Raw genomic sequence first — 21,487 nt, 5'->3', positions numbered from 1 at the left:
TGGATGAGAATGGGAGTGTGTGTGTGTGGGTGAAAACTGGAGCCTGGGTGTGTATGTGGGTGAGAATGGAAGCTTGAATATGTGGGTGAATGGGAGCTCGAATGTGTGTATGTGTGGTTGAGAATGGGAGCCTGGGTTTGTGGGTGGGTGAGAATGGGAGCTTGAATGTGTGTATATATGGGTGAGAATGAGAGCCTGGGTTTGTGTGGGTGGGTGAGAATGGAAGCTTGAATATGTGGATAAGAATGGGTGCTTGAATGTGTGTATGTGTGGGTGAGAATAGTACCTTAAATGTGTATATGTATGGATGAGAATGGGAGCTTGAATATGTGTGGGTGAGACTGGGAGCATGGGTTTGTGGGTGAGAATGGGAGTCTGGGTTTATGTGTGTGGGTGAGAATGGGTGCCTGGATGTGCGTCTGTGTGTGCATAAGAATATAAGCCTGGGGAGGGGTGAGAAAGTGAGAACTTGAATGTGAGCTTGTGGGGGGGGGGGGAGAGCATATGAGAGTATGAGAGTGAGAGCTTGAGTGTGTGAGAGGGAGTCTGTGAGAGAAAGCGTGTATGTGTATGTGTGTGTGTGTGTGTGTAAGGGAAGAAGACAGTAATAGAAGAAAGACACTGAAAAGGAATTAGGAAATGAGCTATAACGGAAAAAATGGGACAAAGAGACCAGGACCAACTGATTAGAAAAATACAAAGATCAGACAACAAAGGTAAAAATATATATCTATATTTTGAGATGTTAGCAATTTAAATATAAGCAACACAACCGCTCTCTCAAAATTTATGGACAGGTAGGAGCCGTGTATAAAATCGTAATAATAAGAAGGCTAAAGTACCACAAATCACCGTGAATTATGTTTGTATCATTAAGTAAACCTCATACTTAGGCGTAGATGTGAATGCTATGCTGCATAATTTGGCATTATTTATCAGTAAAAAAACAACTAGTAGACCTGCATGCCTACAGCCCACCCATGTTAACCTTGTGCCCACCCAAAAAATCAATTCTGGCTATGCCACTGCTGGGTACTACAGACCAGCTAGTCTGATGTCAGTGATGAGAAAATTAATGCAATAACTGCTAAAATAAAGGATAGTGCAGTTTTTGGAGTCCAATGGATTGCAAGATCCGAAGAAGCATGGTTTTACCAGAGGTAAATCTTGTCAGACAAATCTGATCAATTTTTTTGATTGGGTACCAGAGATTTGGATCAAGGTAGAGTGCTAGATATAGGGCTAGATTTTAAAAGCCCTGCGCATGTAAATCCTGCTGGATTTACGCGTGCAGGGCACTCGCGCGCTGCCACACCTATTTTGCATAGGCCGCCGGTGCGCGCAAAGCCCCGGGACGCGCGTAAGTCCCAGGGCTTCGTAAAAGGGGCAGGAGGGGCGTGTCCGGGGTCAGGGGGTGGTCCAGGGCAGGTGCGGGGGCATGGCGACGGTTCAGGGCAGGCCGGGAGGGCGGTCCCGAGTCCCCCGGTACTGCGGCCTGTGCCGGGGGATGCTGCGGCGGCACGAGCAAGTTACGCCTGCTTGAAGCAGGCGTAACTTGCACAACAAAAGGTAGGGGGGGGGGGGTTTAGGTAGGGCTGGGGGGGTGGGGTAGATAGGGGAAGGTGGGGGGATGCGGAAGGAAAGTTCCCTCCGAGGCCGCTCTGATTTCGGAGCGGCCTCGGAGGGAACGAAGGCAGGCTGCGTGGCTTGGCGCGCGCAGGCTGCCAATTTTGCACAGCCTTGCGCGCGCCGACCCTGGATTTTATAAGATCCGGTGGCGCGAACAAAAGTATGCGCATGTGTATGTTTTTAAGATTTACCTCAGTGTGTAATTTGATTCCAGTAAGACCTTTGACACGGTTCCGCATAGGAAACCAATAAATACGTAGCCGCGCGTATCTTATAAAATCCAGCGTCGGCGTGAACAAAAGTACGCGCATGCGTATGTTTTTAAGATTTACCTCAGTGTGTAATTTGATTCCAGTAAGACCTTTGACACGGTTCCGCATAGGAAACCAATAAATACGTAGCCGCGCGTATCTTATAAAATCCAGCGTCGGCGTGAACAAAAGTACGCGCATGCGTATGTTTTTAAGATTTACCTCAGTGTGTAATTTGATTCCAGTAAGACCTTTGACACGGTTCCGCATAGGAAACCAATAAATACGTAGCCGCGCGTATCTTATAAAATCCAGCGTCGGCGTGAACAAAAGTACGCGCATGCGTATGTTTTTAAGATTTACCTCAGTGTGTAATTTGATTCCAGTAAGACCTTTGACACAGTTCCGCATAGGAAACCAATAAATACATTTAATGCCCTTTGGATGGGACCTGGACTGACTGACTGAGTTAGAAATTGGTTGAGTGGGAGGTGATGAAGGCAGCGTTAAATGGAGTTTTCCCCCAGGAGAGAGGTGTTGCTAGCATAGCGAAGTGCCTCAGCAATCAGTTCTTGGACCACTTCTTTTCAACATTTTTGTAAGCAACATACCAGAAGGATTGTTTGGAAAGGTTTGTCTTTTTGCCAATGATATCAAAATCTACAACAGGGTGGGCAGCTAGGAAGATGTGGAAAACATAAGGAGGGACCTAGCAATGTTTGAGGAATAGTATACAGCTTACACTAAATGCAGAGTAATGCATTTAGAGTGCAAAAACCCAAGGGAGAGATACAGCATTGAAGGTGAAATTCTTCTAAGATTGGGATCTGGGGGTGATTGTATCTGATGATCTTAAGGTGGATAAGAAATGGCCAAACAGTTGGATAAGGTGATGGCAAAACCCAGAAAGATGCTTGGCTGTATAGGGACAGGAATGGTCGGCAGAAAAAGAGAGGTAATATGGCCTCCTGTAATTGTACACAGTATTCTAATACTGTGTACAATTCTGGAGGCCATACCTTCAAAAGGATATAAGCAGAATGGAGCTGGTCCAGAGGGACGCTACTAAATAAGTCAGTGGTCTTTCACCTAAAACATATTGGGATAGACTTAAAGATCTAAACATTAATACTCTAGAAGAAAGGTGAGATAGGGGAGATATGATGGAGACTTTTAAATTTCTCAAAGGTTTACATGAAAAGGAGGCAAACTTCTTTCAATGGAAAGGAGGCTCTAGAATGAGGGATCATGGGCTGAGACTGAAAAAGGGTAGACTCTGGAGTATTCTCAGGCAACATTTCTTTACAGAGAGAGCAGTGGGTGCATGGACAGCCTCCAAGTGGAAATGGTGGAGACAAAAACAGTATTTGATTTTAAGAAAGCATTGGATAAATACTGGGGATGGCTAAGGGAGTGGTGGGAATTAATTGCTAAATCAATTGGATAGATGAGTAGACTAATTGGTCCATATGGTCTTTTTCTGCCATCATGTTTCTATGTTTCTTTATAATTTCTGCCAAACGTTACTAGCTAGGTAACAGCGGAAATTAAGCAGGGTTAGCAGGCTAATCTGCTTTACTATGGCTTTTCTCCCATTCTTTATTGAATGGAAAAAAAAAGCATAGTAAATTAGGCTGTAAGCTAGCTAGTGCTGAAAATTAAAGATGAATTTTAAAATCCGGGCACCCACCAAAATCAGGAGATGGGATCAAATTTAGCATATGCGCCTGTCCACCTGATTTTATAAGCCATACACATGCACACACAAGTACTGATATGCAAATATCTCACAATGGGAAAAGAAGGGGCAGAATGTGGGTGTTACCTGGGCTGGGGCTAAAAGATATGCACACAAGTACGCACGCCCAGGTATATTTCACCACAAAGTTACTTCTGCTATGGGCGTAAGAAAGTAAATCTTAATAAAACTATTTCCAGGCATCTCTGAAGTGTTTGAGGGTTAACTGGGTGGAGCACAGGCTAAAGAACTAGGGGGTTTGGAGGATCTAGCTCTTTTCTGGGCAAACTGGTGGATGAACTGATGAAACTGGTCATGGCCTGGACACACGTTTGGTATAAAATTTCCCTCACTTGAGCATCCCAAAGCCAATTTATGGTGAGGGTGCACAAGATTAAAATTAAGAGAACACATATGTACACCAGGGCTATTTTATAACATGTGGGCTTTTGTGTGCGCAGGAAATAAAATTGCCACATATCTGTTTATGCACTTATATAGACACGTATATGTACACTCATGCTCCCGTTTAAAAGTTTATTGTCCCTGTGCGAGCCAGCCAACTTCCTCTCTGAACCAATCCCACCCTGAGGACTATCCACTTTTTGAGTAGCTAAAAATAGTAGTTACTGAAACTAGACAGGTATTTAGCAGCTCAATGCAGCTATATTTAACCAACTAACCTTGAAAATCCATCCCAAAATGCATTGGGAATATGTTGAACTCTGTCTTTTATGGAATCTTGATATTTTTCATCAACTCAGCAAAAACCAAAAAGAGCTGTTTTCTTAGATGAAAAATGTATCTATGGGGCTATGCAATTGGGTATATCTCTTCATTAACATGGAGATACATTTTAGTGACCTATTCTATTAAAAAAAGGAGTGGAACTTTGGTTAAGAGATATATCAGACTTTGGTCATTGACTTTTTTTATTTCAATCAATTTCAGGTTTATTGTTATGCAATAGCTAAACAAAACTAATCATCTGAACCCATTGATATTTATTTATTTAGTACTTTTTTATACCGACATTCATGATACAGATCATATCATATCGGTTTGCAAGGAACAGGGGGTTATAACATTAACCTTAACGTAGAGGAAGAGGCAGAAGTTACAATATGATGAGGGTATATGCAAACTTTATAGTTTTGTCTATTTCTAACAATTATTTCTCTGATTATTAGGCAAATTTGAGAGCCATATCGGTAAAAAATGTGTTTCTACTGGCTAGAGCAGATTTGAAATGCAATGCCCATGATGTTTGCAGATACTCCCTTCAATCATAAAGAATGACAGTAACTGTAAAAATCTGAGGCTGATGCTGCAGTATATGTATACATACAATGAAAGCAGGATCAGGAGCCAAGGAAAGATCCTCAGAATATTAGTGGCACACATTTTGGGGAGTTAATTTCTGACTGCGATATTGGTACAAGTCCTTGGGTGCTTTTTAGTTTTTAACCTCTGGATTCTGCACTGTTTTCAAAATGACAGTACATGCATACTTTCACTTGGAAAATTTTCCCGGGAAAAGCACTCTCCGGCATTTAACCTGCCAATTTGTGCATGTAGATTTCCAGCAGAAAAAAAAAAGCATGCACTTATTGTTTGAAAACTCAAAAGTATTTGCTTAAGTACAAGCCCTTCCACAATTCCATGCCCAGGAATTCCTCTTCTCATTGTGGGTAAAGTTACTTGTTTAGTAGCTCTGTGCATGTAAATTTACCTGCACATTACGAGTACGTGACTTTGAAAACAACCCTCCTTATTAAATCTCTCTTTTATTTTTTTTTTGCTGAGGTATGCCTTCCTGTGCTCTGAGTTTGGAGTCAAGCGTAAGATGAGTGAGAGATACTGGCAAAACGACTTTCACTGAAGGAATTTTTGTCCTGGGCAGAAAATTCTACTCTATGAGGAAAATCTTTCCTACACTTATAAGATTAGAAAAGCAGAGTAAACCAATGTTTTCTTCCTCCTTTTTGTCCAAAGTGATTTTTGAGGATATCTTACACTTCAGCTGCTATCAGATAGAAAACACTGCAAAGTACATCTAAACAACATTTACTTTGGAGTGCTTTGTAACAGATAATAGGTGAAGTGCAGGACATAACATGCATTGTGATTTCGTAATCCACTACTACTATTTAACATTTCTTTAGCGCTATACAACATACTCAGCACCGTAATCACTATACATTCACAAATCTATACTGTTGCGGTAATTCCCACCAATGAGCCATGTACATTAAGGGGTAGATTTTCAAATGTACGCACAGGCGAACATGTGCGCGCGCTACCCGGCGCGCACACATGTACACCCGATTTTATAACATGTGTGTGCAAGCACAAGTATGTTATAAAATCGGGGGTCGATGCGTGCAAGGGGGTGCACACTAGTGCATCTTGTGTGTGCTGATGTCCGCGGCCTTCCCCGTTCCCTTCCCCCTAAACTAACTTTCCCACCCCTTCCCCTAACCTATCCCCCCCCAGCCCTATCCTAAACCTCTCCAAAATTGTAATTTACCTTCTGCACCTGCCTTGGGGCAGGTGCAGGTTGCATGCGCCAGCAGCCTGCCGGCAAGTGATCCCCCGGAACAGCGGCAAATGGCTGCTTTGTTGGAGGCCTCTGGCCCTGCCCCCACCTCGCCCCCGGACCACCCAATTTGTAAAGCCTCGGGACTTAGACGCGTCCTGGGGCTTTCCGCGCATCACCAGGCCTTTATAAAATAGGGCCGGCACGCGTAGGGCTTTTAAAATCCGGCCCTAGGTGTTTTTGAACTTTTGGGACAGCTGCTTAGCCATTCTGAATTTGCAGCGCTCTTATTTTCTGTTTTTTTTTGGAATTAAAGTATTCCGTTAAAGCCTTGATATGATTAGCATAGTCTTTAGTAGTAGCTGCATGCAGCCTAGCATGCTAATGGCTCCCAAACTTGTCTTCATGATCACACAGCGAGTCAGGTTTTCAGGATATCCACAATGAATATGTATGAGATAAATTTACACGCATTGAAGACCCAGTTATTCAACTTTATCTCATGCATATTCATTGTGAATGACCTGAAAACATGACTGGCTCTGAGGTTCCAAGGGCACATTTGAAAATCAATGACATATATCATAGATTTCCATATCAGCATAATGAAGAGCAGAACCTTTGTCCATCATTACTATCTATACCCTCCAGAACCTTTTCAAAATGAGTCAGCCATTTACACCAGTTCTCAGCTTCCTTGATTGTATATGTAGTGTCAGATTTGAGAAATACTTGCAAGAGATCATCCATTTTTATTCAGATTTTTTTCTCTCTCATTCTCTTTGTGTTGGAATAAATAAGGATAACTTTCAAACAACTGTGCACGGTGGCCTATCCATTCATAAATGGCCACATACAGTTTTACCATAATATTTTATAACCTGGGCATATCACATATGTGTGTATTACAAAATATGCATATCTTAACCATGCAACATGTGTTCTCATGTATTCTTGCTCTCGAATTCATGCAAAGTAATGAAAGTGAATATTTCAGTGCATTGAATACGCCGATTTTTCCTACTTACTTTAAAAATATACATACATATATTTTGCTCAAGAAAATTAAGTGGGATTTACTCGCGTAAATCAGGTTTTATGTGCGTTAAATTGGTGTATTTTAAAATGTGCACATCAGTAAAATTAACAGTTTTTTCTAATTACAGCACCAGTTCACCCAGTCCTTCTCCAGGACATCAAGACCCTCCTAGTTCTTCAGCCTGAACTTCTCCAAGTTCACCCACACCTCCCACCTGGCCAATAGTATACAACAAACACCTTTAATATCACTTACATACAATAATTAATTAGCAGGTATAAAATTAGGTAAATTGGCAAATCCTCCTGCATGTGTGTATTTTAAAATAGCAATTGGTGCATGTAAATGTGGGCTTCATCCCAAAACATCCGTAGACCACCCTCTTTTTTTTATACATGCATATATACATGGGAAATCAAAACTATGCATGGATATTTAAGGTTTATAAAATAGCATATATGTGAGTTGATGTTACTGTCACACGTATATACTAATTTTTATGCTTGTACATTTTTGAAAATTCAACCTTGGGCTTATACCAGAATCACTGACTTGGTTTGTGTGAAAAAATGTGTAATCTCTGTATAACAGCAGCAACAATACTGATTTCTATAAATCTTATAGCTTTCCTGCATCCAGCTTTGTCGGCAGTGAGAGGTTGCAGATAGCTAGGTCTGTTTTTAGACCCAAATGATTCAAGATAGACAGACTCTAAAGAAGAAAGCTGCACCCTCTCAATATATTTCACATTTCCTGACAGGGCTATTTGAAACAAGTTGTTTCTGTTGCATTTATGTAGGATTCAGTTCCTTTGCTCATCACCTGTTGTACTGTTTTTCCTATATTTACGCAACAGCCACAGAAATCCCGATATCATGAAGCAAATGAAAAAATAAACACATTAATTTAATAAAATTAACCATGCTTCCAGATCATTCTGCCCCTGTAGCAGGAATGACTTAATCACAGTTTAATCCTCTTTTAACGCTCTCTGCACAGAAACTTTCTGTGTAATGCTAGTCATAAGAACATAAGAATTAAATCTCAGTATCCTGTTTCTAACAGTTGCCAATCCAGGATACAAGTACCTAGCAAGATCCCAAATAGTAGTTAGATCCCATGCTGCTAACGCTCAAGGACAAGTATTGGCTTTCCCCCAGTCTACCTGGTTAATAACAGTTTATGAACTTCTCCCGGAAATTGTCCAAAACTTTGCTAAATCCAGCTATGCTACCTGCCTTTACCACATCCTCTGGCAATGAATTCCAGAACTTAATTGTGCATCGAGTAAAAAAGAATTTTCTCAGATTTGTTTTAAATATGCTACTTTCTAACTTCATGGTATGTCCCCCTTTCTTTCTATTTTTTGAAAGAGTAAATATTAGATTCATATTTACTTATTCTATTCCACTTATGATTTTATAGACCTCCATCATATCCCCCCATCAGCCATCTCTTCTCCAAGCTGAACAATCCTAACCTCTTCAGCTTTTCCTCAAAGGGGAGCCATTCCATCTCCTTTATCATTTTGGTCACCTATTGAAATGTACACAGCTTTAAGAGTCCAAAGAATGATTAATCCTTGTGTGGTAGGGCCTGGCCAGTTCTGCTTCATTAGAGAGAAAGACTTTGGTGGGCAAAACATACTGAGGAGGCCTGGAAGACATGAGTTTTCAGTTGACAGCCAGAGTGCCTCAGTATGCACTATGGGGGGCAGGATTTGAATTCTGTATCCAGAAGAAATAGGGGAGATAAAATAACTGCAAAAGTAAAGAGCAAATTGTATGAAAGGATATGGTCAGCAATAAAGAACCAATATGAACAGGTTCAGGCTGGACATTGGGGAATGTAACAAAGAATGACCAGTGACTATATGCTGCCTATCACATACTCACACAGGATAAAAGGGATCCTACTGTATGATGAACCTTGGAGAGAAGTGCATAGGGATATCTTGTACTCCTTCCCCAGGAAGAGAACTGGCAATAAACATTAACTATTAAACATAAGATTGATTTTGTATACACTAAAATATTTGCTGGCTATTGAATACATTTTAATGTACAAATTGGCTTTATTTGTATCTCTTCCTGTCCATCAGGTTCATGTAAGTAAGAAAAAATTCTAATTAGAATAAAACCTGGGGACAAGCACTTGGAAGGTTTGGCTCATATTAGCCTTCTGACTTCCTCACCCCTAGCAGGGACAACAGACAAAGTAGAGCCAAACACACCTCTCTCTGTACCTTTTCCAGTTCAACTCTATCTGCCAAATTTTAAATCCTTCGTGCACGTAAAAAACAGGAGTTACTCACATGGCCGGGCCTTGCATGTACTGTGTGCATCTTCAAAGGGGCCCGGCCATGCATGTAACCCCCATTATGTGCCGAAGTGCCGAGCGCAGATAAAGGGGTAGTCCTGGGGTAGTCCTGGGGGTGGGGGCCGGGGCTAGAGGTGCCAGTACAGCGACAGCTGGGGAAGTACCTGCCAGCAGGGTGCCGGCACATGCTACTTGCTACTGCTCCTGTTGAAAAGCAAAAGGTAAATTTAAAAAAAATGTGGTTAGTTAGGATAGGGATAGGGGGTAGGGAGAAGAGGAGAGGGGAAAGGAAGGGAGGTTAGTGTAGGGGGTAGGGAACATAAGAACATAAGAAAATGCCATACTGGGTTAGACCAAGGGTCCATCAAGCCCAGCATCCTGTTTCCAACAGTGGCCAATCCAGGCCATATGAACCTGGCAAGTAGTACCCAAAAACTAAGTCTATTCCATGTTACCATTGCTAATGGCAGTGGCTAGTCTCTAAGGGGCGGATTTTCAAACACTATGCGCGCGGGTACTTTTGTTCGCGCCACTGGCGCGACAAAAGTACACCAGATTTTATAAGATACACGCGTAGCCGCGCATATCTTATAAAATCCGGGGTCGGCGCGCGCAAGGGGGTGCACATTTGTGCAACCTGCGCGCGCCGAGCCCAGCGCAGCCTGCCTGTTCCCTCCGAGGCCGCTCCGATTTTGGAGCGGCCTTGGAGGGAACTTTTTTCGCCCTCCCCCCACCTTCCCCTCCCTTCCACTACCTAACTCACCCCCCCCCGGCCCTATCTACCCCCCCCTTACCTTTGTCGGCAAAGTTACGCCTGCTGAAAGCAGGCGTAACTTTGCGCGCGTCGCCGGCAGGCCCGCTCCTTCCTCCGGTCCCGGGGGCGTGGTCCGGAGGCCTCGACCACGCCCCCGGGTCGGCGTCATGCCCCCGGGCCCGCCCCCAAAATGCCGCGGCACGCCCCCTCCGTCCCTGTTTCGAAAGCCCCAGGACTTACGCGCGTCCCGGGGCTTTAATCGCGCCGGCGGCCTATGCAAAATAGGCGCACCAGCACGCGAGGGCCCTGCGTGCGTAAATCATGCCAGATTTACGCGCGCAGGGGTTTTAAAATCTGCCCCTTAGTGAACTTAATAGCAGGTAATGGACTTCTCCTCCAAGAACTTATCCAAACCTTTTTTGAACCCAGCTACACTAACTGCACTAACCACTAACTGCACTAACCACATCTTCTGGCCAGGATGCATCACCGCGCATATTTTGCATAATTGTTCCCCTCCATGTGTGTGCAGGCCGCCGATTTTATATCATGTGCGTGCTGGTATACGCATGTTATAAAATTGGTGTGCACATGGATGCATGCACGCACCTATGAAAATCTACCTATATCTTTTTTGAGATGCAGCAAACAGAAATGTACAAAATACTCTTGATGCAGTCTTACCATACAGATATATTATGACATTGTTTGTTTTATTCTCCATTCCTTTCCTAACATTTCCTAATATTCTGTTTGCTTTTTTGACTGCCTCTGCACACTGAGCTGAAGATTTCAAAGTATTGTCCATGATGATACCGATCCTTTTCCTGAGTGGTAACTCCTAATATGGAACCTAACAGTTCCCTCCCAGTCCACTCCTTAATTGGAGTGGACTGAGAGGGAACTGGGGAAGGCCAGGATGCATCACCGCTCATATTTTGCATAATTGTTCCCCTCCATGTGTGTGCAGGCCGCCAATTTTATATCATGTGCGTGCTGGTATACGCATGTTATAAAATTGGTGTGCACATGGATGCATGCACGCACCTATGAAAATCTACCTATATCTTTTTTGAGATGCAGCAAACAGAAATGTACAAAATACTCTTGATGCAGTCTCACCATACAGAGATATTATGACATTGTTTGTTTTATTCTCCATTCCTTTCCTAACATTTCCTAATATTCTGTTTGCTTTTTTGACTGCCTCCGCACACTGAGCTGAAGATTTCAAAGTATTGTTCATGATGATACCCAGATCCTTTTCCTGAGTGGTAACTCCTAATATGGAACCTAACATTGTGTAACTACAGTATGGGTTACTTTTTCCTATACACATCACATTGCATTTGTTATCATTAAGTTTCATTTACCATTTGGATGCCCAGTTTCCCATTCTCACAAGGTCCTCCTGCAATTTCTCACAGTCTGCTTGTGCTTTAACCAAATATTGTGCAATATTGTGAACATCACATGATATTTACACAATATGGGTATATTGTGTGATAAATAGCACTTTACGCACAAGAAATGCTGTTTTTCATGCATTGTGCTGGCTTAATAAAAAAATACACATATTTCCCTCTTCCACACAACTAACTTCTCCCCTTAATCAGTATTCAGGCAAAGATCTTTTGTTTGAAATTATTTATTGTACAGATAATTTTCCATTACTTACAATTGTTGCTTCCAAACATATATATGCCCCAGGCAGAGATCTTTGTAGCTGGAGATAGGCAGGAGAAGGGAGATGGAGTTTCTTGGGATTCAGGGTGAGAAGACAAGGGATTCTGAAGCTGATTAGTCTTTAGGATTAAAGTGATGAGGAGAGATGTAAAAAAGCTAATTGTATTTTAGAGGCTGCAGGTACTTCTAGCCTTTAGGCAGAATGCTTGAGACTGACTAACAGTCTTGGAGAGTGATTACAGGAAACATCCCAACAAGCTGTGGCTAGAGGGCAAGATCCAATGGTAGTGAGCCTAGGATCCATGTGACGCAGGGGGGGCATGAAGGGCAGTTCCTTGAGCCAATAAGGCACTTAAGAAGACTCAAGTTAGATTGAGAGGGCATGCAGACCCTTCCCAATGAGAGAAACAGGGGGGGAGGGAGTTTCTCTTAAAGGCAAAACTCCCCTTAAAGGCAGGGCTCACAGGCTTTTATCATGGGTTACAAATAAGGACTGCACTAGACACAGTTAAACTGCAATGTATATACAGATACCAAAACGTACCCACTACTGGGGACAGAACATGCATGCTAGCCTTATTGTGGCTTAGTGAATTACCCCCCAGAGTTTGGGTTCTTGTGCACAATTCTTTACTGGCTTCATTTAAGACATTGTAGTATGATCTGTGACATTGCATTGGAGGCTTTACTAGATGAGTTAGAGATACAACAATCATATGTTAAGGTGATATCTTCTTTAAAGCAGGCTTTGGGATTTCATTAATTATTTTAAAATGCCCATGTTTCTAGGTATATTTGGATGGAGAAGGTATGTGAAAAATATTTGGGAAAATTATTAGAAGAAAAACAATGGGCCAGATTTTGGGATAACTCTCATATGATTTTTTTGCCTGCCTTTATTACACAGTTATTGTTTTGTAGCACACAGAACTATTAGAATTGCAATAAAAGCAGCCAAATTACAGATAATGGCAATAGTAAATGTTTTTCCTTTGGTATGGAGGTGGGGATTTTTTCTCCTTTGCTATATTATTGCAATAATTTGTAGGACTTTTGAAATTGTGTGTGGGACTGGATATGTACTATTCTTTTCATAAAAGAGGAGTATCATATATGCTTATAATATGGAAATTGTTGTGCGTCCTGGTCATGTTGGTGCCGCGACTGGGCCTACTCACCTCTCACTCCCTTCCACCAGCTCCAGCCCCTCGTCTCTGGCTGCCGCGGCCAGCTCCCGCCATCCACGGCACTCCCAGGAGTTCCCAGGCCTGTCAGGGCCTTCCAACTCTCAGCGCTCCTCACGCAGGGGTTTGGCGACCTTCTCAGTGTTGGCCCCAGCCCTAGGCATGTGCGTGGACCGCACTCCCTTTTAAAGGGCCCAGCACGGGAACCTGGTCCGCGGCGCCTGGTGATGATATCACGTAGTTCCTGTATAAAAGGTGAGGCCCTGTCCCCAGAACCTCACCTTGGCAATTGGGTCATTCCTGCCTTATCAGCTGCTCGCGCTCAGATCTCATTCCCTGGTTGACTGTCCCATGGACATCCATTCCGTCCGGCATCCACTTCCTCAGTGGCCGGAGTCCAGGGCCGGCAGGAGCTCCATCGAGCACTTCGTGTGGGTCGACACTTTGGTGTAGCTAGTTTACTGTTCCTTGTTCCTCTGCCTGATCCAGTTTCGTTCCAGTGTCCCTGTGTTCCTGTGTTCCTGTTCGTTCCAGTATTCCTGTGTTCCCGTGGTCCTCCTCGTGTTCCAGTGTCTCTCTTGATTCCTGCCTTCGTTCCTCCTCTTGTCGTACCTCCTTGGACTGATACAGGGTACTGATCTCTACCTGCCTGACTATGCTGACCGCTGCCTGGAACCGATCACTGCCTGCCTACTGACCACATTTGACGGCTGCCTGGAACCAACCACTGCCTGCCTACTGACCACATATGGACTGATAACAGAACTGACCGTTGCTTTGGCTGACCATTCTCGGACTGATACCCTGGCTTTGACCCTTGTGCTACACTCAGATAATCTATTCGCTCCTGTGACAACCAGACCAGCCTGCTCAGACACTACCAGTGGCCTACCTCCAACTAGACTCACAGACACTGCCTATCTCACCCAGAGGACCTTCACCTCCCATCTCCTTCCGGAGGTCTCCAGTGATCCAGATCCAGGTTTAGTGCATCATTTCCTCATCAGCTATGCACTCTTGCTAGTGGTGGTGACACCTCTCTGCTACCTCTCTGGGAGACCCTCTGAGGCCCACCTAAGTCCAGGTGGTCTGGGTACCCAAGGGCTCAACCTGCGGAAACCCCGGATTGCTATTGGCGAAGCTCCAGCTAGCCTCTGTCTCCTAGTGTGCTCCGCCTCCTGGTGGCAGGGGTTCTCTGGGTCCGACCAGAGGGCCGTACCAATCCTGCACCAGGCCAAGGGTCCACCTCCAGCGCAACAGAAATACTTAGTTCTTAGATAGAAAGTTACATCAGCAGAAGGGAAACTTAGATTTCTCAATTTTGTTTGTAATCAAACTCATTTTAAATCATTAGAAAAATAATTCAGAGTTAGAAATGTATATTTGGTGGAAAAATGTTTCAATTAAATATAAATATGAGGCTGAAACAACAGAGTGGTCATTTATTTCATTGCCATAAAATTTGGGCTCCAATGCTTAGTTTTATTTTCTGACCATAATATCTTTGCATATTACTATCTTTTTGTACTGTCATTTTATTGTTTAAAATATTAAAATCATGAACTTGAAAATATCATTTGGGGAACAGATTTATAGTCGATGTGATTGATTGCCCTTCTCATGCATACTAAATTATTTTTTGCATGAGTTTTAGGAGCAATAATCAGATAGTGCACAGTTATTGGCCCCGTACTCCTTTCTCTGCATGAGTAAAAATAGATGGCACTAGGTGAGGGGAAGGAAATAATGCAGAGAGATTTCATTTTGAAATCTCCAGCCATAGTTTCAGAACATCCTTTGCAATTGTTTCAATGCATACATAAAATACTTGGATACTTCGTACCCACATTTAGGGTAATTTTAAAAGGATTTACACATTTACACACGTAAAAATACACTTACACGAGTAAACCCTATGGACAATTCAATGGCATATATTGTAGCAATTTTCAAAAGGCTACTTACACAAGTAAAATGCATTTACACCTGAAAGTCAGCATGAATACCTGCAAGTATTTGTCCCTGCAGGTCTGCAATGTCCACAGGAATGTTCATTATTGTCCCCCCTGGGAATAACTAAACAAGTGGCTCCCAACCCTGTCCTGGTGGACCTCCCCCCCAGCCAGCGAGGTTTTCTCTCATGCATATTCATTGTGGATATCCTGAAAACCTCGCTGGCTGGGGGGGGGGGGGGGGGGGTTCCCCAGGACAGGGTTGGGAACCACTGAACATAAGAACATAAGAAACATAAAGAAAATGCCATACTGGGTCAGACCAAAGGGTCCATCAAGCCCAGCATCCTGTTTCCAACAGTGGCCAATCCAGGCCATAAGAACCTGGCAAAGTACCCAAAAACTAAGTCTATTCCATGTAACCATTGCTAATGGCAGTGGCTATTCTCTAAGTGAACTTAATAGCAGGTAATGGACTTCTCCTCCAAGAACTTATCCAATCCTTTTTTAAACACAGCTATACTAACTGCACAAACCACATTCTCTGGCAACAAATTCCAGAGTTTAATTGTGCGTTGAGTAAAAAAGAACTTTCTCCGATTAGTTTTAAATGTGCCCCATGCTAACTTCATGGAGTGTCCCCTAGTCCTTCTACTATCCGAAAGAGTAAATAACCGATTCACATCTACCCGTTCTAGACCTCTCATGATTTTAAACACCTCTATCATATCCCCCCTCAGTCGTCTCTTCTCCAAGCTGAAAAATCCTAACCTCTTTAGTCTTTCCTCATAGGGAGTTGTTCCATTCCCCTTATCATTTTGGTTAGCCCTTCTCTGTACCTTCTCCATCGCAATTATATCTTTTTTGAGATGTGGCGACCAGAATTGTACACATTATTCAAGGTGCGGTCTCCACCATGGAGCGATACAGAGGCATTATGACATTTTCCGTTTTATTCATCATTCCTTTTCTAATAATTCCCAACATTCTGTTTGCTTTTTTTGACTCGCCCGCAGCACACTGAACCGACGATTTCAATGTGTTATCCACTATGACACCTAGATCTCTTTCTTGGGTTGTAGCACCTAATATGGAACCCAACATCGTGTAATTATAGCATGGGTTATTTTTCCCTATATGCATCACCTTGCACTTATCCACATTAAATTTCATCTGCCATTTGGATGCCCCAATTTTCCAGTCTCACAAGGTCTTCCTGCAATTTATCACATCTGCTTGTGATTTAACTACTCTGCACAATTTGTGTCATCTGCAAATTTGATTATCTCACTCGTCGTATTTCTTTCCAGATCATTTATAAATATATTGAACAGTAAGGGTCCCAATACAGATCCCTGAGGCACTCCACTGTCCACTCCCTTCCACTGAGAAAATTGCCCATTTAATCCTACTCTCTGTTTCCTGTCTTTTAGCCAGTTTGCAATCCACGAAAGGACATCGCCACCTATCCCATGACTTTTTACTTTTCCTAGAAGCCCTCTCATGAGGAACTTTGTCAAACGCCTTCTGAAAATCCAAGTATACTATATCTACCGGTTCACCTTTATCCACATGTTTATTAACTCCTTCAAAAAGTGAAGCAGATTTGTGAGGCAAGACTTGCCCTGGGTAAAGCCATGCTGACTTTGTTCCATTAAACCATATCTTTCTATATGTTCTGTGATTTTGATGTTTAGAACACTTTCCACTATTTTTCCTGGCACTGAAGTCAGGCTAACCGGTCTGTAGTTTCCCGGATCGCCCCTGGAGCCCTTTTTAAATATTGGGGTTACATTTGCTATCCTCCAGTCTTCAGGTACAATGGATGATTTTAATGATAAGTTACAAATTTTACTAATAGGTCTGAAATTTCATTTTTTAGTTCCTTCAGAACTCTGGGGTGTATACCATCCGGTCCAGGTGATTTACTACTCTTCAGTTTGTCAATCAGGCCTACCACATCTTCTAGGTTCACCGTGATTTGATTCAGTCCATCTGAATCATTACCCATGAAACCTTCTCCATTACGGTACCTCCCCAACATTTAATACAATGGCAAAGCAAATACGTTTTCAACTTGGAAATTAAAAAAGAGAGAGCAAATGACAGTGCATACAAGATGTTTTTCTTGCCTCTGTCATTATCTAACATGAAAGCATGCAAAGTATTTAGACAATTTTACAAACATCTGTATTCTCAGAGATCATAAGAGAAGACATACTCAAAACTTCCAAACTGAGAATATGCTCCAAATTTCTAAACCAGTAAGTAAAATGATAAATAATTAAGCCTATCACAATTATAAAAACAAAATTACCGTAGGTAGCACTGGAGAAAAGAAAACCCATATAGAGACATTACCATAAAAAGAAAATGATAAGATAGGATGAACTGCTAACCAAATACTAGAAATTTCGAGCTAATAGAAATCCATTCTACTAAAAGACGTATAAAATATTGGCAAGATACTAGCAACAATTTAAAAAATAATCCTGCCGCTGATACTGTTTGCTGCAACCCAGTCCCTTGATGATTTTTTGCTGTGCTGCTCTGAATTTCATGCAAATGGTGTTGTGAAAATAGTCTGATGGTGGACCCTTGGGCCGGCTAGATGGAGAGTGGGCTCCAGAGGATGGTAAGGAAGCCGGGAGGCGGAGCAGAGCCGGAGCGGATGACGTAGTCTTCGCCCTGGAAACCCGAGACCCCCCAGGTGAGCCTGTAGGGGTCCGGGTCGCTGGGACTTTAGGAAGATCCGGCGGTCGAGGCAAGCTGAAGACGAGGAGAGTCGAGATGCGGTCCGGTGGTCGAGGCTGGCTGAAGACGAGGAGAGTCGAGAATGCAGTCCGGTGGTCGAGGCTGGCTGAAGACGAGGAGAGTCGAGATGCGGTCCGGTGGTCGAGGCTGGCTGAAGGCAAAGCAAGGAACTGGAGTAGCGAGGATGGGAGCGGGTCCAGGACAGCGGAGACAGGAGCAAGGCTCCTGCCTTGCTCCTGTCTCCGCTGTCCTGGAACTGGAGAGAAGCAGGAACAGCTGGAACCGGAGCAAAGCAGGAACAGCTGGAACCGGAGCAAGGCAGGAACCGGAGCAAGGCAGGAACAGCTGGACCAGAGCGAAGCAGGAACAGGCGGGAACAGCAACTAAGTACTCACTGGGAGCGACCTCGTTGCAAGGCAAGGTAGGAGAGGCAGACGCCGGCTTAAATACTCTGCCGGCATCTGACGTCAGAAAGAGGGCGGTTCAGCACTTCCGGGTGCTGGACCTACAAAGAGTGCACCCTCGCGCGCGCTCGTTCCCCAGCAGGGGGAGGAGTCGGTTTCGGGCCTCTCCACGATGGAGACGCCACTGCCATGCGGCCAGGCAGGCCTTCCCCTTCGCGGCTCGCGGCGTGGCTGGAAGGACCGGGAAAAAGGTAAGGACCCGGTCGCTAGCCTAGCGACCGGGACCGCAACAAATGGTACAATTTCATATTGGAATCTAATCAGCATATTCCAGCCACTTATATCCTCCTCCCGACTGACTCTCTTTATCCTACATGGCTTCCTTCAAGTCCTCCATTTGACCCTCTCTCCGATATCCACAGGGCTACTGGCACAAATTCACTGCTTTTGCCAGTAGCTCCCAGCCATCCTGCGCTTGCACTCTGACTCTCAGCTTTTACATGAGGTAAAAGGCAGGACCTTGCTTCAATACAATTCAATGAAGCAAGGTCCCTCCTTCTGCTCTGCATCTCATGCATTTCATATTGAAACAGCCACACATATCTTCCTGATTCTCATCCTACCTCCATCGAGTCCTCCAGCAGTTGACCAGTTTTATGATCTGCACGGGGCAGGGTCACATGTGCAGCTTTGCTGCACACTGCTTCAGCCAGCAACTCCCAGTTGTCCCAGACCTGCACTTGCACACTCTGCATTTCGCACGAGGTAGAAAGTGGGATCTTGCTTTGAGCCGATTTGCCAAACAGGGTGGTGCCTTCTGCCCTGTCCTGTGCTGCTCTGCATCTTAGGCAAATTGTGCAATCATATTGGGCCTGACCTGTGTCTGCTGCTGATTGATTCTGTCACCGTGACCATGAGAATCTCTTCCTGCAGCTCAGACTAGTGCTTGCCTTCTTATTGGTCCAGGAGCCCCCCTCTATTGTGCATAAAGGGATGGGATGCATTTGTGTGAGCCTGTGTGTGTGTATATGTGTATGTGAGTGAGAGGATAAAGTTTGTACAAATCCCGGTACAAACCTCCCTCCCTGTGGGATGAGGTTCTGGAAGCCAAATTAAGGCTCTTAGGTAGAAAGCTGAATCTAGAAACTCTAGGCTAGCATTCTCTAAAATGCTCCCTTTCCACAAGCAGGTTCTCAAAGACAGGCAGAGCTCTGGAGTCTCAATGCGTGGATGAGACAATGGTGCAAGGAAGAGGGATTCAGTATTGTAAGGAACTGGGGAACCTTTTGGGGAAGGGGGAGTCCTTTCTGAAGGGATGGGCTCCACCTTAACCAAGTTGGAACCAGACTGCTGGCACTAACCTTTAAAAAGGAGAGAGAACAGCTTTTAAATTAGAACAAAGGGGAAAGCCGATAGTCACAGCACATGGTCAGAGGGAGTTATCTTCGAAGGATATTAATGAAGCAGTAGAGATAGGGCATCCCAACAGAGAACTTCCAATAAAAGGAAAAGTAGTCCATGTGCCTATAAGTAAAGAATCACCTGAGCAAAAGATTCCAAATTATCCCTGTCAACTGAAGCAGAATGTTAATACAAACAAAAAACACACTTTGAAATGTTTGTTTGCCAGTGCCAGAAGTCTAAGAAGTAAGATGGGAGAGTTAGAATGTATAGCAGTGAATGATGAGATAGACTTAATTGGCATCTCAGAAACATGGTGGAAGAAGGATAATCAATGAGGTAGTGCTATGCCAGGGTAAAAGTTATATAGCAATAATAGAGTGGATCAACTTGGTGGAAGGGTGGTGCTTTATGTCCGGGATGGCATAGAGTCCAACAGGATAAAGATCCTGCAAGAGACTAAATGCACAATCAAATCTTTTTTTTTTAACTCTTTATTATACATTTTAATCAAATATGCAAAACAATATATTTGAAAAGAAACTAGGTAGTATACATATCATAGCTTTTCAATTAAGAAACATTTTACGTCATGAAATATAAAATAAAACGATGTATAATACTAAATTTAGACCCCGATTGAAAGGGAGGAAAATAAGCTACCATGGGGCATGGCAGAAATATAAAGAAACTTTACTAAACAAAAAAGGATGAAGGCAACTAAGCAGTGCACTACCAAATCCTTACAATTCCACATTAGCAGAAGGAGTAGAGATCACAATACTAAGTTTAGAATAAAAAAAAAAAATCCTCAACTGTAATAGATCAAAAAAAGAAATCTAAAGTTACTACACATTTACAAGGAAAATGAACAACACAAGTAGCCTCTAAAGTTAGAACTTCAGGTTTCATTGCCATAGACTTCTTTCTACATTCCTACGTAGCTCTTGGTATATCTAGAAACATCCAAATTATTTTACATTTAAAAAGAACATCCTTATTATGGAAGTACAGACGAATGATGTTTTTCTGATCTTGCATGAAAACAAAAGTCACCATCAGGGTTGCTTGACATCTTCAGAGTTCTTCAAAAAAATCAGTTAAATTAGTGGGAACATCCAACAGAACATTCTCCCCAGATCTTTTAGAAGTGGGCAAAAAGAAAATGTTTTCAATGGGAGGTTAATGCATTTTCATGTACTGACAAAACTTCCTTCAAATAAGTAGTAAATAGATCAACAGGTGCCATCAGGGGAATCTGAGGAAAATTGAGAATCCTCAAGTTCAAGGACCTAAGAGAGTTCTCAATATTTTCAATTCTATGTAAAGTGGAAGAAAAATGCTACTAACCTGCACTTCTTAAACTTTCACCAAAGATGACACCCCTTCAGATGCCTTCTTGTCCACTGAACTTAAACGGAGCTCATGAAATTGAAATCAATTGTGCAAGTCAGTAGTCATAGACACTAAACATGTAACAGACTTACGATTAGACATCATTACTGTCCACAAACTCTCCAAAGTTATAACAGGAGGTTTCGTCAAAGAAGCAAAGTCACCTGAGCCCATAAGGGGGGGGGGGGGGGGGGCGGTGTCTAACAATGAAACAGTGCAGAGACTTTGGAATTTACTTCAAAGGATCCACCAGTCAAAGATATTGCAAGGCCATTCCTTCTGCATTCAACAGTGCTTCTGGGGACTCCTGCATCTTTCCCACTGAACTCTGTAGCTGAACCTGCTCTCGCTGAGCAGGAGGAAGGGAGACAGAGGACACAGATAAACCACCCAACAATCCTGTACCCTCCGAAGAGGAAGCCAGGAAAATGGCGGCACTGTC

Source organism: Rhinatrema bivittatum, unplaced genomic scaffold, assembly GCF_901001135.1.
Source record: "Rhinatrema bivittatum unplaced genomic scaffold, aRhiBiv1.1, whole genome shotgun sequence".
NCBI lineage: Eukaryota > Metazoa > Chordata > Amphibia > Gymnophiona > Rhinatrematidae > Rhinatrema > Rhinatrema bivittatum.
The sequence above is the reverse complement of the archived record's forward strand: the minus strand, read 5'-3'. Positions refer to the sequence as shown.